We start from the raw sequence: 12,637 nt of genomic DNA on the forward strand, positions 1-12,637 counted from the left end.
CTGAAGTTGGAGGTATCATATTTCATATACAGTATATGGTAGAAATATTAGTGCAGTATAGCAATAATACTATCCTTAATATAATGAGATTAGGTCTGTAGGTCAAGGAGAAAATAGTATATAAAATGTATAAGATGTTAAAATATGTCTTTATGTTTCACCTTTTTGAAAGCACACTATTTTTATATTTGCACTTTGTTTTCTTAACTAGTAAATAGAAATGCAAAAAATCAGTAATTTCAACATAAACTGTAATTACGAGTGAAAATAACTTCCTCAAGAGCTAGAAATACAAAATAGTATTAGTCCTCTTAATTGGGCTTTTCTAGCAATAAAAACATAATTGTATACATTTTGTTAGAGAAAATGTTTTCCCGAATGTTCTTCCGACTTGAAAAAAATCACTCAAACTTATTAAACCATCTAAAAAACTATGTCTCTAAACGTATTGTATACACCTTAAAAGCAGTTGCGACTTACTGACCTGCAGAGCACCCAGTCTGGCACTTCTCAGAGGAGTTCTGTTTTTGCCTATTGTTGCACACTCAAAGCAGTGAGGGAAATGAGTGGAGGGGCTCCGAAAGGATCCCCAGTTCAACATTAGGGTGATAAAAGATCTTGTAAAAGGTTTTGAACAAAGTAGTCAGAGACACCTATCCCCCTCCGGAGAGAAGAGGTGGAGATAGATAGCGTAGCAGTTCAGGAAGCTCATGTCCTTCAGCGTCTGCAACACACTTCTCTACTTGTTCAATCAGTCAAGTGGCAAGTGCACTGTTCTTTGTATGGTGTAAGAAGGATGCAGAGGAAAAAATAACAATGAAAAAGAAACACTTCAGAGTAACGGCCCCTACACACGGCGGCGTGCGTTACCGCTTGGCGGTGGGCGTGTCTGAAGCTTGGGGATTTTTTACGAACAACACGACCAACAACCAATCACATGAATGTCCCGCCCCGGACATACAAAGCAAAGCATTCATGCTACATCCATGCTGGCTAAATATACTGTCTATGCTTGCTAGCTGTCCATTCAAACGAAGTACACTGGATATAAACTCCCCAAACAGGCGAAAACCTACCAGTTTCACCCACTGTCTCTGCCACCTCCCCCCATGCCTGGCTCCTCCGGTTTGTATCCCTGTATGTAAAGAGGACTGGTCATATAGTACCGCCACGATCATTTTCTCCTCCATTTTTTGACATATGGGAAATAACTGCGGTCTGGCTCTCCCAACATACACGCGGTTTGATTGGCTAGCGCTTGTAATGTCAGATTTGCATACGCGGGATTTGATTGGCTGATGCCTCCGTCGAGGCGGCAAAAGTAGAACATTGCTCTACTTTTGCAGCGAGCACCGCGAGAGAAGCTACACTTTGCTCCCACAAAAAAAAAAATCGGCGAATCGTGACGTCACCCCATTCAAAGTGAATGGGCAGAAGCGTTGAAGCGGCAACGCACGCCGCCGTGTATAGGCTCCGTAAGACACGTTTTTAGCTCTGTGAAACTCATCTAAAGAGTCCTTGGAGTTCATAACCTGACTGTGTATCCTGCAGCGTTTGAGATTGTTACTTATGTCTCTCTCTCATAGGTGGTCTCATCATTACATGTAATCACGTGTTCTTTATTTAAATGACTTGTTTTTACTCATAAAATGTGTTCTGATTTTGGAAGGGATGCTGCACAGAACATATCAGTTCATTTTATTGGGTATATTGCCTTCATGTTATTCAGTAAATTACCGTATTACGGAGCCCCCTAGGGGACATGGAGAGATCTCGCAATACTTTTGCGAGATCTCGCAATACTTTTGCAAGATCTGCTCGTTGCTGCAATGCTTTTAAATATTTTTCAGGCTTTTTTATTTCAAACAATTTTAAATTACTTTAACATTTTACAATGTAGTGCAACCAAACCCCTTTCACACATCAATAGTACATTGCTATTCCCCAGGCAGTAGTTGGGACAACCCTGATGTAGTATGAGCAGCAATGTACTATTGATGTGTGAAAGGGGTTTGGTTGCACTACATTGTAAAATGTCAAAGTAATTTCAAATAGTTTGAAATAAAAAAGCCTGAAAAATATTTAAAAGCATATTTATTCAAAATAAGTGTTATACTGTAACAACAACATAACCATTGATGTGTTAAGAGATTTTGGTAGCACTACATCTTAAAAAAAATGAAGTTATTGAATTTTTCTATGAGTATATATTTTCGGTGTTGCAGTTTGTAGACCACATGTGTCAAACTCAAGGCCCGGGGGCCAAATCAGGCCCTTGGTGGATTTAATTTCGGGCCGCAGGATAATTTCTAATTACTATTAGATCTGGCCCGGCTGTATATTGCACGCACACCTTCACTCAATCCTGAGGATTTCCTCAGCTCAGAGCCTGACCCCAAACATTGATGAACTTGCACCCAAGATGAGATGCCAAGTATCTGGCTTGAACTACTGTAGCATCACAGAGTAGCAAACAGAGTTTCAATGGATGTTTCCTTCCTTCTACACTTTTTTTCTTGCGACAACAGGGCACGTTTGGTTTTTTCTTTGAGGGAAATAGTTTTTTTGAAGCTGTTGTTGGCCTGTGGAAAAATGTAATCATAAGAAATGACTCGGGAAAAGCTACAGATAGAGCCATAAGAAATTAATGCAACTGATTATTTAATGTTTAATGTTGTTTTTATAGGCAATTATTTAAGCTTTGTTAGTTCCAGGTTTAATATGTGCAATAAGTTCATTTCAATAAGTTTTGCAATAAACATTGAACCAGTCCGGCCCTTGACTAGTACCGATGTTTTTATTTTGGCCCACTGTGTATTTGAGTTTGATACCCCTGTTGTAGACGGTCCCTAAGCACTCCCCTCTCCTCCAGATGCAGATTGTGACCAATTCTTGATGTTTAGCTCGGATGACGGCGCATATCGAACTGTTCTGATAAAAACTACTATGTAGCTCGTTGTCTACCTTGCTATGATTGTAAAGTCATGTTGTTTGTATTTTTACAACGTTCATGAGTTATTGATCCGCGATATTCAAATCTGTCAATAACTCAGCTCAGAGTATGCTTTGCGATGTGCATGTCCCCTCGCTCTGAGTGTTCTCTTGAGGTGTCTTTCACTTATGTGATACCCGTGCCTATTGCCAAGCACTGATGTTATATCTTTATATTTTAGGCCAAGCTCAAAGTAAAAATCGATGAACCCCGCCATTGTTGTGGTTTCTGTGTTGCCGAACTGACTGAAATAGCCTACATTGAGCTAAATGAAAAGTTTTGCGAGATCTCGCAAAGGTTTTGCAATATCTCGCAAAACATATATATTGTCTTCTCCATGTCCCCAAAGTGGCTCCGTACTATCTCACTGGATGTATTAACCTTGCAAACATTTTCCCAATGGTCTCAATTGCTGGTTTCAAGTATGCTCAAATACATAATGATGTTCATTTTGTACATGATGGTCCCTTTTAGAATGTATTCAAAAACACAGCAGCGTATGCTTAAGGAAGGATGGCTTCCTTGTAATTGAAAGTTTGCTACCACGTTGTCGTTTAGTGTGGGTGTAGTCTGTGTTTTTTTCTTAACAATGTGAAGTCTTATCAGTTGATTTGAACTGTTTTGTTTCCTAAAAGCGTCTTTTTCAGCACAAGGGTTGAACTCAGAATCGCCCTTTTGTGTCAATTCTGGTTGCAAAAAAACGAGATGGCTACGGCTAAAAACATCCAAAATGCCAAACTTGAGGCCAAAAAACTGTAGCCCACAAACCAATTGGTGTTTTCTATATGACTACATCCACTTCTTAAACACATCTAATATGCTAACATTTCAACAGTTTCAACAAATCAGATGAGCAACAGTGGCTGTTTTCGAAGTGGCTTTGGGACATTCTTTCTTTACGGCCTTCATCTCAAGCACATCCCATGTTACTGTAGATTTACAATACGGTTGTGATCGGCCCAGCACGTCTCAGGCAGCTGGAAACCTGTCCAAAACGGAGGGGGACCACAGGAATCTGCCAGAGCAAATGTAAGAGATTCCTCTGGTTCCCAGGCAAAACCTTATCTAGATTGCTTGAGAAATGACTGCATATGTACATTTCGTGGTTAATTATCGATTTGCTTTTATGAAGCCTCCTCCTGTATTGCACATAAACTGGAAGTTACTGACCGCTATGTTATTTAGTATGCATGGTTAGGGGCGTGCGTAGGTGACGCATAGGTGTGACGCTGCGAACCCCGGAATCATAACAACTCGTGTTTAAACTGTTGCCGTAATCGGTGTCGCAAAGTATCAAGCGACAAAAGAGGCTTCTCAATACTCAAATTTCCCCTCCTCGACTACTCGACTCCTCGATTCCTCGGTCCTCCGGTAGTGACCCGGAAATGAATTTCAGCGCGCCAATTTGAAGGACATCTAATTTCTCTAAATGCACACCGAGGACCGAGCATCGAGCATCGAGGAGGCTCTCTGGAGGAGCTATAACCGAGGATACACTGATGGTTCCTCCGCGGATGCATTTCCGGGAACGGTGGAGGCGTGACGCACGGCCGGACTTATCTCAGCCAATGACAGCTCTGCATGCATCCCCTGGATATTATTTTAGAAACTGCTTTCATCGCGTCGCGATGTTTACAGTGAGAACAGCTGTGAGGTCCGTGCAGAAAGCAGAGCAGTATGTAAAATATATATCACTCAGTATAACAGGCCTACTCTCTTTATTTGCTTTAGTTTAGTAGGCTAGATATCTACAAACAAAGAGTCGATATTTTTCTAAAACCATTTAGTGCTTCACATAATAAAATACACAACGGCTGTAGCCTGATTATGCTTTAGGAGCTGTGTGTGTGTGTGGTACAGTGTGTAGGTGTGTGTGTGTACAGTGTGTAGGTGTGTGTGTGGTATACAGTGTGTAGGTGTGGGTTGTATAGTGCGTAGATGCGGCGGACAGACGGGTCTCAGTTGGTTTGGTGTCCTCTGCTTACTTTTAATACTTGTAAATACAACTTTCGGCCCGTAATTTCAATTCCCCATTTCAGCGACCAGAGAGAGGATATATATCCAGTCTCTGATTCTTTCACACACACATACGGGTATTGGGCCGAGGGCGACACCGTACTTCCGGTTTCCGCCATTTTACGCGAGGTGCAAGCAGGCCGAGGGTTTAGCCGTAGGCTACACCGTCTAGGTGTTGCTAAGCTTTCTGTACTGAATATCATAGTCTATTGCCTTAATCAATATCTAGTCAACTCTAAAATACCACATATATGCAATGGCATGATAATATTATTGTGACAAGTGGGGTATTCAGCTGGTGTTTCCAGAAATTAGACGTACAGTAGATGCAGCCAAAATCGACGAAGGCCACTTTCGAGGGTCGTTTTTCCATACATCTGCAGGCAGTCTGTAAGGGCAATCCGACAACCCACACAGCTCTAGTTTACGCTGGTAACGACCTAGAGCACACCCCTCAAGTCCAGAGATGTAATCCGAAGACATGCAGCGATTTCTTCGGTCGTTAATTCAGAAAAAAAACCTAGTGCGCTCTGCCTGGCAATGTTAGCTAGCTGTTTATATTTGCACCTCCAGGATATTTGCACCTCCAGGAAAATGGCGTATTTATATGGCGCGCGTTGCATTGTGGTAGCTCGTGACGTCACTGTGTGTGAAATAATTGTGTTACGTTATTATGAGAGTGCTCTCTTACTTTAAATTGTATATATTTATATAAATATATTTGTGTGTGTGTGTCCGCATCTGTAGCCTGTTATTGTCTCATTATACCGCACTCTCAATTAATTCAAAGTAAATATGTGGGGGAACAATGTTCAGCTGATCTAACAGAGATTATAAAATACAGCGCTATGACAAAACACTCGACAGCTGATGCAGCTGTTGCCACGTAATAATGAACGGACGTCGCTTTAATATGACCGCTCAGAGGAGAGGAGTTCTTATTTCTTTAAACGTCTGCTACTTCCCCTCCTCTCCTCGGTTCCCCTCCTCGGTCCTCCGCTCGCATATCCTGTGGGCGGGACTAAGTCTCGAGGAGGGGAGTCGAGGAGGGGAAATTTAAGAATTGAGAAGCCTCGGTCTAGTCTGTGCTACGGACCTCTCAAACGTACATGTGAGTTATCGAATACTATTGCCACGAACATTCTGTGATATTATCTGGTTTATATAGGTTTTCATTGAAACTGTGTGTGTTGTTCTTTGGCCAAACTGTTCATAGTGCCAATTGATCTAAGAGATAAGGACTGCCATGCTTGACGTCGCACATTTTTGCACCCTCGGTGAGCGGAGCGAGGTACGTTAAAGAGACTTTGTTACACGTGGTTATTTGATCTGGCAATTAATACAGTTGTGGTTTAACCGAATGTTTTATTGATGTTTTGTAATGACAATTAAGTACCTATGTCTGTGTTTATATTTTAGTTTTCACAATGCTTGAAAGACCAATAAAGAAACTGCATCCGTCGAGACTCTGCTGTGATTATTGCCAAGGGCAGCTACACTGGAATAGACATTAAAAATAAGGTATCATAAGCAACCCGATTGTCATTATTTGTTTATTACATTTTGGTATTTTGTTTTGATGGAAAGAATATAAAAGAAAAGAATAAGAATGAAGCGTTAAATCCAGAGTAATAATAGCGCAAGAGACAATCTTATCCCACCCCACTGCAGAGTGTCTTATTTGTTGTACATGAGTGTTATTTAATGCAAACATTTGGTAATTCTTTATCATGGCTTTGCCATCTAGGCTGCCAGTGTAATAAATAAATGTTTGTCTTATAATTTATATCATATTTATTATATTTCTAGCAGTACCTTTCAGGAAATATCGCATTAATGTACGTCCCAATGGAATTTTCTCATGAACAAACAAAGGATAAACACTGATATCCTTGAGTTTAAAAAAATATGTCCACGGGTTTTCTTTATGTTAACAAAAGCTCCAAAGCACTATTAAAGGTCAAATCACTCCACACAGAACCTTCCCATTAATGTGTTCATTAGTTTATATCATCAGCCCATTCGTGAATCCTAAAAAAGATTTTTTCCCTCAGGGGATGTGATCAACTTATGACCCTGCACACAAATACTGTAAAGAGTCAGTCTGCAACAACACTGAGCACTACACAAGCCCCACACAAATCCTACTCCAGATGGCCTGTCCTTTCCCTGGCCTTGCCTAGCCTTTTGGCTTGTTTCCATGCAGGGAACCTGCAGTAGCTTCAGTAGAGGTGAAGCAACAATTAGCCAATCTCTGCACATTGCCTCAGCTAGTGCAACCGACTGAAAGGACGTTAACACAAGGTACAAAAAAAGACTATGTTTAGAAAGTTGCTTCATAAAAAAAGAACAGCCCTTTATTTGGTTTGTTCTTTCTGCCAGAAGGCAGAGGGAGCTGTGGGAGTATGAGCTCTAACTTGACAGCCATGAGAACCACTGAAGCAGCAACAATTCAATTGAGATTGGCCTAAGAAATACCAAACCCAACATGCAGACATGTGGCACAAAGAATGGCTCCCTTGGCTTACTGTACAAAAAAAAACATACCGGCACATGAGGAGCAAGGTTATAAGGTTGTAGATCTTTATTATTTTTTCTGACAAGTAAAAAGAATCCTTACAAAATCATGTTGAGTGTCTAGGGTTGAAGTGTTCACTACAGGTCCTTTTGCTTTTAAAGTGGGTTTATCCATAACCCCTTTTTAGAAAATGACTACTTAGTCTTTTGCAGAGTGACATCTGAAGAGAGAGGTCGGAAAAAAACATAAAAGAATAAGAAGGAAGAATACATTATAATGCTTAAGTGTTTAATTGTGGCATTTGTGAATGTATACATTCAATGTTTCACAAAAGGTAGTGTATTTTCGCAGGTGCCATGTGAAAAGAAAAACGATGGGAATAGACTTGAATTAAAGAAGAGAGCAAGATCAGTACAGAAATATTTCTGGGGTTGGGATGACTCAAATAACACAGACACTAGAAACATACTATCTGTGAGTGGAATGCTTCTCACGTCTGCCCTAAATTCAACCGGTTAAGCCCCAAGGTCCCCCTCGGCGGGTCCTTTTTCTTTTCTTTTTCACGACACTGTGTCTCAGGGGATCTTAATATTTAAGAACCTATTAATGTGTTATACCAGATTAACGGGAATAATCTCAGCTAACTGACGATACAAACCATTTTTACCAAAACAAAACACAAGTCTCATAAGAAGCATCTAAATGACCCCTGAGCGAAAAATGCTAACGCACTTTGGCACAGAACTCAAGATAAAAGATACCCTTATTACTTATCGTAGCTGCACATACAAGATATCCGATTAAAGATGAGTTTCCACAGATTATTTAGGTATATATATCATCACTGAGTGATCCGAACTCTTCACAGGGGAAGCAAACACAGACATCACAACACGTACCTTTACGGAGCTTTTACGGGAGATCGTCTCACCGTAGCTGTCAATCTGATCAAAAGACTTGTTTAATGGCATTAAAACGAGAAAAAACGCGGCTGAATCGGTTAATCCATAGGTTGATAATGTTTCTGTGTAATAATTTTTTTTTTTTATAATCCATAATTCCATTTTTATGTAAAAATCGGAGAGTAAAAGTTAGCTGCTAATGGTAGCCACCAGAGTTATCGCAGCTTCCGGTCTTGGCTATGCAGCAGTCTCACACACACCCATTACCAAAGTATGTGGGAGTTCCCCTTGATTCCATTGGCTCTGACGGTTAGAAGGAGATGTCAATCAGCAAAATCGAGCAAGGGGGGCCAGAGATAGGTCAAATCCACCCAAATGACCCCAGAAGTGGGTTTTTTTGTGCTAAATCTCTCTAAAAAGGTCAAATTTCACTTGTTTTGCATCAATCTTGATACAGGGTACTTATTATATGTTGTAGTTTGGATTCGTAAAGCTTTTAGTCTACCATCCCATCATTCAAGGGTGGTTTTCACTATAAGTAATTTTTTTTTGGACGGACACAATAATTTACATTTTTTTACTGTGTTCAATCTGAATTTACTTTAAAATAAAAACATCTATATTGATTCTGACACCTCTACATCCAACTCACATGTGTAACCTTGCTTTGAGAAAACATATTATTAATGTAACCCTTTTAGAAGGGAAGATATGGTCATTTGTTCTGGGAATGTCATATTTATGCTATAATACCTATAAAAAAAGGTGAAATATTAGTTTTTCTAATTTTGTATTAAGATAACCTAAAACTAATTGTTCAACCCAGATGATAGAGCCTAAACAAGTATTTATGTATTTCATGAAATCTTTTAAAATCCAGAGAAAATACATACCTCTATCTACATATTTCCCTTTCCTTTTATTTGTAAAATAACATTAAGACAATTGCAGATTGATATAGTAAATCTTAGCAATGTCAGAGGTAACATCTCAGTCAGAACTGCTCTTGAATGCAAATAATGCTGTTCTTACAGCTGCAGTGCAGCCTACACTATAGGATCAGGGCCAGGACCAATTGATCTATCCTGTAATTATTACCTTAAGATGTTCTGTGTGCAGCATCATACCAGTATGCAATCAAATCCAATTAACATTGGTGGCCCCCACCGAGAAAACTGCACTGTGGAGGGATTACACATTTATTTGTGCTAGTCTGATTAATGGCCGCAGTAATTAATGCTGAAGGGGTCTGTCCGAGTGCTTCAGTGAGGAGGAACATACAGCAGGGAACCAGCTGCAGCACAGAAATAATACACACACACAAACCCAACACCTGGACCCTCTCATGTGCGCATATGTTGAACACAATATGTGTATTTTTTCTAAAAGTTGTGCTCCTGATACATATGGACGAGTACTGTTTGCAAAAGTCTGTTCCATATGTGTTGATGTTGCACAAAAAACTACAAAAACATAACAGTTGCAACAACAAATCAAAAGGCTTGAACAAAGGTTGTGTGACTGTTTCTCATGTTCTTGTTCTTTTCAATAATAATGCACCAAATTGTGTCGCAGCCTTTTATCATAACTAAGCATTTGAGTGCTCGATTAGTCAACACACACTCATGCAACGTGCCCACAGTCAGAGAGAGTGGAGGAGGCACACTGACTGAAAGAGTTTCACAGATGTGGAATGACAGTTGCAGAACCGAGCTAAATTGGGTTAGAAAACCCTTTTCATTTCAAAACAGCAGCATGTTTTTGACTTACTGTTTCATAAGATGCTTATTATGTGCATGATAATAACAACAACAAAAAAGTGTAGATTTCAAATGTCACACACGTTTCCATTCTCGAGATTGCTTTAAAAAATAAATGTATATTTCTGTAGTTTTTTTTATATAATTGTGATTTAAGTAAACTTATGTCAAATAAACCAAATGTGACCAGAATTGTAACAGGAATTTGATACCTGTGCATTAGACTGTTAATACTGTACAACTAAAGCTATCATAATTATTTAGTACTCTTAAATGTAATTATATTACGAGTTATGTCGCTTTTACTGTCACAACTGTACAATTCAGAAACAGGAAAATCCGAAACAGACACTCCACTGGAGACTTGTCTAGCAGACTTTCTGTAATGTATAATTGAAATACCAATCCAAATAATTCATAAAGCAATCTACTTTCAGCGTCCGCTTCCAGAGAAAACAATCTTCAGCATCGTCAGCACAGCATTATCACAGGTGGTTGAAGGCCTTAAACCTAATCTCCAGGATGTGTCATGCAAATGTGAAGGCTCTCCCTTTGCCTCACAGTGTGCATCAATCAGTTTCTTTCAACATCAAATGTTCTATCTCGTGCAAAGTTATCTCATATTTCAAAGGCTGTGGTTGATATGGCATGACTCCAGCCTGATAAGAGCACAAACACATGCTTGCTCTGCAGGCGTGCTGCTTGGAGAGCCCTTTATATTGGTTGTGGATTGCTTTGCTGAAAGACAGGGTTTAATCTCTCTGTTTTTCACCTGCCTTTTCAGATCCTCTTCATGTCTTTCTTCTCGTGCTGATGCGTAGTATTTTTTCTTAAATTGTAGCACAAAGGACAATCAGAATACTCGCAAACACTTTGTGAAAATTGCATTGACTTTAAGTATTTTGGGTGTCCTTTCATTTTTGTATTTCTTATGTATCTGTTTTATAGTTTTTAATAGATGTTTGTGTGTGCGCGTGTTTGTACATTGTTCACTTTAGAAGTTGTAGAAACTGCTATCACTTCAGTCTATTATCCTCTGTAGGTTAACCACCACAACAGAGCAATTCACAATTCATGAGATGAAAATACTCAATTCTGAGTATTCTCTGAAGGCCATTTGAAGAGGATGTCAAATGATTCATGAATGATGAATACAAAACTGTTCCTAAAATAAAATGTTAATCAATGCTCTACACGTCTGTTGAATTGATGGAGTGTGTCACAAAAGCTTTTACAGTATTTTGTGATTTTACAAACCCTTTAAATAAGGACTGAAGATATTGGCACATTCTGGCACACAAATGAGAAAATAAATTGCAGTATGAGATTAGGGATTGATCAAAGGAAGCGTTTCCCTACATTTTAATAATGAAACACTTGGGAATAAGTCAAAAACAGCATGAAATACAGCCATGCAAAGGCTTTATAGTTGTGTAGCTGCAGGTACACAAGGGGTGCATTTGGAAACAACATGGGTGCCGAGAAATGTATCAGCATTTTCTCTGGGTTGGTTAGGGTTGGTTACAATTGGTAACGGCAAAACACATCAATGCATCCCTCTGAAGAGTGTGGAGTAATTGAGACGTTTATACCTTCAACCAGTCACCAAAATACCAAACTAAAGCAGAAGAGGAAAAAATATATATACAAAATACAATCCCATATCACTCCTGCTGCTGCTGTTTTCTAAAGTATATGGGAAATTAGGTTGAAGCAAAAAAAAAACAATTGTTCATTTCACTCCTAAACACTGCAGTGAATTTAAGTTGACTCCACTGACTGAGAAAGGGATCTTAAAGCACAATTATCGATAGCCTTGGTCTTTGTGTTGGTTATCTCTTCTTAAACTGTTCTGTAAGAAATCCACCGGCTTTCTAGAACAGTAAAGAGTGATGCAGAGTGATTGCCGCTAAAGAGAAAAATCGGGATTGATCAACTCACTGTTTGAATTTCAAATGTTGAGGTTTTCATTCATAGTCCCGACCAATTTTCAGTGGATCCATCCCTTTCATGGACCTACAAAAACAGAAAAATAAAAGGCTCATATAACTGTAAATGCAAAAAGAAAATCAATAAACACACATTGATAAGTCGTTTGTAAAAAACCGTTTAGTTATATCCAATATTCCCTGGTTACAGTAGGCCCCGGCATATATGAGATAAAAAATGTAGAAAAACGTTATTTAAAAATATATTAATATGAATAAAATATATTAAATGTAAAACTATAGAAGGGTTATACTTCAAAATGTAAATAACATGCCAACAATTGATTCAATAATCATATTACAGCTATATGAGATACGCATTATAGATATGTAGACATATTATAGATATGTGAATAAATCGTCTTCACATAAGACGTGTTTGGTAGCTGTAAGCTATGCAGTAATTACATGTAAGTTATTCCCTGTGTGACTGTGTTAGGTTTAAATCTAAACATACTGTG

At 39.0% G+C, this 12,637-nt stretch overlaps 1 protein-coding gene across 3 annotated transcripts in view; it reads right to left on the reverse strand.

The window, feature by feature from the left end:
• Positions 1-12,204, reverse strand: part of lrrc4ca (leucine rich repeat containing 4C, genome duplicate a) — a 133,597-nt gene extending 121,393 nt beyond the window's left edge. The window contains exon 1 of one of the 3 annotated variants that reach the window (XM_034215772.1): positions 12,130-12,204. The gene's annotated coding sequence lies outside the window, so the exon portion shown is untranslated. The remainder of the gene's footprint in view (positions 1-12,129) is intronic. The other 2 variants (XM_034215773.1, XM_034215770.1) reach the window with 2 other exon arrangements.
• Positions 12,205-12,637: the final 433 nt, after the last annotated feature.

Source organism: Gymnodraco acuticeps, unplaced genomic scaffold, assembly GCF_902827175.1.
Source record: "Gymnodraco acuticeps unplaced genomic scaffold, fGymAcu1.1, whole genome shotgun sequence".
In the NCBI taxonomy this organism is placed as follows: domain Eukaryota; kingdom Metazoa; phylum Chordata; class Actinopteri; order Perciformes; family Bathydraconidae; genus Gymnodraco; species Gymnodraco acuticeps.